General features: G+C 35.9%; 1 non-coding gene across 1 annotated transcript; it reads left to right on the top strand.

The window, feature by feature from the left end:
- Window positions 1-3,105: 3,105 nt before the first annotated feature.
- On the top strand, window positions 3,106-3,230 carry LOC118906572. The gene has a single exon (XR_005022552.1). It is a non-coding gene; the product is annotated as a small nucleolar RNA SNORA25 (small nucleolar RNA).
- Window positions 3,231-5,317: the final 2,087 nt, after the last annotated feature.

A 5,317-nucleotide genomic window follows, 5' to 3' on the forward strand; every position in this document is an offset into this window, starting at 1 on the left:
GGCACTGCTCTAAAATCCAAGCACAATCAAGTGCTCTCTGTAACCTGATTCCACAGTTCACTTTCAATTTAGCCACATTATTATAAATTTATTAAAAGGAACTTAAATCTTTGAATATATGCTTACTTATACTTAACCAGAATTTGACCCATAATACTCTCAGTGCTGTTGTATCTCACAGAATGTCCTAGATATACTGTGATCTTATTTCTAATAGCTGAATAAGCTAATCCCCATAAAGCTACATGAGTACTTCACTGTGATGTAGTACAAGGAAGAATTAGGATGTTCTTAGTAGGCAACTGCAATAAGCTACCTGCTGAGTCATTGAGCTGATCTATTTTTAATCCAATGAGCAAAACTCCTATTTGGTGTGACCTTATCTGAATGATATCCTCTGTGGAGCTTGTAAAAACTATACCACTCCAAAAACTGGAGGAAATATTCATTTTCATTACTCCCTGACAAGATAATCATTCTGTTAATTTGGTTGGACAAAAATCTTTTATTTTAACTAGAAATCAAATAAGTATTACCTTAATAAAGACAGACAGGCAGCCAAGTTGTAAAAACAAAACAAAATGAAAAAAGTTTAGTACAACTAAATGTCTGTTTTTCTTTGAGAATTTACCTTAGTAATAATTACTGGAAATGCATTAGTCATGGTGAAAATTATATTCTTATTTTACATATACTTCTCTACTGGTACAGAAAAATGAAACTGCCTATGGTCACCACATGATACTGCTTTTGATAGTCCCAAATTAGACGAGCCCCTGGTTTTGTACTGGCAGAAAATGTCCCATCATGATTGTTAAACTCCTGCTGAAAAAAAGAACCAATAGTGTTTGTAAAACCACTGCAAAATAGAAATACTAAATAGAAAAAAAAAATCTTATAATTTGGTACCATTTGTTAATGATTTTCTCTTCAATTTCCACAAGAAAAGAAATAATTTGATGCTAATTGTTTTAAAAGGTTGAGAGAGGTGTTAATGTCCAGTGTTAGTTAATTGTCTCTTGGTAAGAAAATCACTTTAGATAAGGGAGAAAACCTCATTGTAAAATTGTGTTGGATGAGAGGACAATTGTTCTATCAGGTTTAAGAGTTTTTGGCCTATGGAGATAGGATTCACTATTGCTATTTTAGATGAATTTCTTTTAATAGACTTCAGTAAGTTAACATAATCAGTATGCATCTTACAGCAAGAGACACACTTTCCTTGCTATAGTCTTTGGGGCATGGCTCTAGGGACCCCATTTCCATTTTTGAGTCAAACTACCAGCAGTCTCTTTAGCTTTTCCCACTAATTTGCTAGAGTTAAGGCTATTCTTAAATCTATGGGCGATAATTTCTCAGGAAGGTAGAGGACCCTAAGACTAGTTAAGACTAACAATGGGAAATTCTACTTTTTGAGTTTCTTTCACCTTCCAAATTCACCATGCATATCTGTGTGGTCAAAATAAAATTCAAAATAGTCATTGAAAATTACTTTTACCTTTCATTGCAGATATCGCATGTTGCCTATCCTATGTCTACCCTTCTCTTCTTCATTCCTAGTGAAAATCAAATTTGTTCAGAGTGGCAGAGTACCCAATTAAAAATATTCACTTCCCTGGTCATCTCTGCGGCTAGCAGTGAGTGGCCAGGCAACCCAGTTCTGGGGGATAAAATATAAGTAAAGTCTACAAGATGGAGTTTCCAGAGAAGCTACTGTTTTCCTGTTTCAAAGGATCAGACTCAGTTGGTTTAGGACTACTGTATTCTCCATTTTTCTTTCCCCCAATCTTCCTGCCTAGAACATGGATTTGATGCCTGGAGGTACAGTATCCATCTTACAACCATGAAGACAAAAGCCACAAAGAAAGGACAGTAGGGTAGGATGCTAGAAGGAACTTGCTGACATCCTTGAGCAGCTGCACCAGCCCTAAACAGCTTGCTTCTATGAATGCCAAATAAAATGAATGCTGTCCAGTTAACATTTGTCCCATGGGACACTTATACTAAAAAACTGTTTATCTGAAATTCAAATGTAACTAGATGCCCTGTATGTTTATTTGTTAAAGCTGGCAACACTACCTGCTTCTAGACTTCCTGCTATTTGAAAATTAAATTCCTATTTGGTTAAGCTACTACTGTAGTCAAGTTTCTATTATATGCATCTGAAGTCAACCCCTGATTTTTTTTTTAATAATTATTTGCTATAAATTATTTTAGACTTTTCCTTAAAGCCCTAACTTTTAGATTAACTATTTGGAATTATGAGCTACATAATATTTTCTTTCTTAGAAAATGCAATCCAGATATAGCAATTGTTAAATTAATTAAAAAGGAGTTCATTAAACTGAGATGGTTCTAATGTGTTAGTGGCATTACATAAGCAAACCAAACCCAATCCTGTAAATTTCTCAAGGTTAAGAAATTAAAATCTAAGGACAACCGATCACAAACAGCCAATAAGGTTTTCCCAAGTAAAGTGAATGCTTAAGCTATAGCCCATCAAATAATCTCCTTGCTTTGCTTCCTTCTTCTCTGTAAAATCTTTCCCCTAGCTCCTGTTGGTGGAGCACTTTCCAGTTTGGTGATTTGATTTAAACTGATTTTTGCTCAAATAAACTCTTAAAATTTTTAATATGCCTCAATTTATCTTTTAACAGTTCAAATGATTGGGTATTTGTTCTACCAGAAGTTGGCACTTGAAACTTAATAGCATTAATAAACAGAATTCAAATTTGTTTTCCATGTGATTCATCAAAAGAAGCAAAAAGATTTCAGGCAATAATCCCAACATCAAAACACAACATAGGGACTTCCCTGGTGGCGCACTGGTTAAGAATCCGCCTGTCAATGCAGGTGACACGGGTTTGGTCCCTGGTCTGGGAAGATCCCACGTGCCGCAGAGCAACTAAGCCTGTGCGCCACAACTACTGACCCCGCGTGCCACAACTACTGAAGCCTGCGTGCCTAGAGCCCATGCTCTGCAACCAGAAGCCACCACAATGAGAAGCCCGCGAAACACAACGAAGAGTAGCCCCCACTCGCTGCAACTAGAGAAAGCCCGCGCGCAGCAACGAACGCCCAACACAGAAAAAAAAAAAAATACATAGGTCACTTCAAAAAGGGCTTGTGGGACCAAAACCAGGAGCTCTTAAATGCTGCAACCAAAGACTGAAGTTCTCCAAAGGTTGTGATCACTCAATTGTGCTGTGTTTTCCTGAGGAGATAGAAGCCTTAGCCACTCATATCCATGATTGGTGATGTGGGCAAGTAAATAAAATCTCCCAAGTTTAACCAAAACTAACAATCAAACAAACAAAAACTTATATACATGAAATGTAAGTAATTTAGTAAATTCAAAGGGAACTATTATTCATGGAATAACTGATACATTTGTAGATTTACTTATATTCTTCACTGTACCTATAATACCAAACGACTCAAATTATTGAAGATAAACTAATTCAATTGAATTATTGACTACTGTACTTATCACTATGCATAAGAAAGTGTAGAGCATAAAGAAGTAGAAAATAATATGGTTTTTATCCTCAAAGAGTTACCATATTTTGAAGAAGATAAAACTTACAGGGGTCAAATACTTAAAGATGAAACATGGAAGAATAATATAAAAAGATAAATTATAGTTAAAATGGAGGGGAAATGGGAGGAAATGCATCAAAAGGCTAATGGTGGTTATCTCTAAGGGATGAAGATTATGGATGTTAATTATTATTTACTTTATGATTTTATGTATTCCTAATTGTCTGAAATGAACATGTATTGATTGTAAGATTAGAAAGACAACAATGTGTCTTTAAAAATGAAAAAAATTAATAAAATGAAATGAAATATAAAGAAATACCAAAATATACAATGCATATAATGGACTGCTAGGACAGAATATTGGGGCAGATTTCATGGAGGAGGTGGGATTTGTGATGGACCTTGAGATTTGCCTGACTCATGTCTGTGATATCTACATAGCATCTCTAATTTAGGAATCTGATTTAATTCCACAGGACACCTACCACTAATGTCTAATGCTATGGGGATGGTGTCACCTCCATGTGAATGGTGTCCCCTGAAGCTGTGCAAGGAGGCAGCACCGTCAATCATTCTATAGCATATCAGGGCTTGCAAGTTCAGGGTCTGATCCGTTTAAAAGTAGTTTATGGAAGTCATAAATATAAAGCACCAATAAATTTGTCATTTCCATGAGTATCCCTGGTGTACACTGTTACCTTGTTCTCCAGTTTTAAATAGTTCCCAAATTTTCATGTACCAGCTACAAGTTTAAGTTCTCTCTTGCAGCTATTTATATCATGCTGCTTGTGTAAAATAAGACTCCTCATTCATAAAATGAGGATGATTAACAAAACCTTGTCCTACTTACCTGAAAATAGTTTCCTATTTGCAAAATGGGGCTAATAATACCTACCCTATTGATTTCACAGGGCTGTTGCAAGCATCAGAAGGGATACTATGTAAAAGCAGGTTGAAACTCAAAAGTGTTACACAAATCAGAGGCATCCCTATAGCTCTGCCTAGCACTGGAACCAAATCATTTGTGAGACAAGCACCAAGCTGTCCACTACAATATGCTTGACCATGAAGGGGTATGATATTTACTAGTCCGTGAACCTACAAAAACGTTTGTGCTACATTTTGTGTTTACTGTTTTTATGAATAGCTATTTTTAAAGGAGCTGGCAAAAGCCTGTGCAACTAGTGTGACTACTTACAAGCCTGCCCATAAGTGGTCTAGTGTTTAAACCAAGAAGGTAAATTCTATTTCTCCTCTCTTATTCTGCTCATTTTCCCATTTCTTTCCACAAAGGGTGACATTATTCAGAGCAGAATTGTAGATAGAGTACTTTTCTAGTAGATACTTTCTTTTTACCTCTTAGGCTGACTCCAGTTTGAATGCATTTGGTATGATCATTGGAATTTTCTTCCCAGAAGTGAAAGGGGTATTGTAATACTATTCTGGGGGATGAAATGCATTCTATTGCAGAAACCAGAAACCTGGGTTCTAGTACTAGCTTTTGAGTGAGTTTAGGTCAATCACCCCTCCCTCTGGGGCTTTAGTCTCCCCCTCTATAAAATTATCTAAAAATTTTTCATATGGTTAATTTTTTTCTATAATGTAGTTGATTTGGGGGGGCAGGGAACAGCTTTATTGAGATATAATTTACATACCATACAATTCACCATTTAAAGTGTATAGTTCAATGGTTTTTAGGATATTCACAGATACGTGCAGTCATCACCACAGTCAATTTTAGAACATTTTCATCTCAGGGAGAAACCCCTATCAC

Source organism: Balaenoptera musculus, chromosome 13, assembly GCF_009873245.2.
Source record: "Balaenoptera musculus isolate JJ_BM4_2016_0621 chromosome 13, mBalMus1.pri.v3, whole genome shotgun sequence".
Taxonomy (NCBI): domain Eukaryota; kingdom Metazoa; phylum Chordata; class Mammalia; order Artiodactyla; family Balaenopteridae; genus Balaenoptera; species Balaenoptera musculus.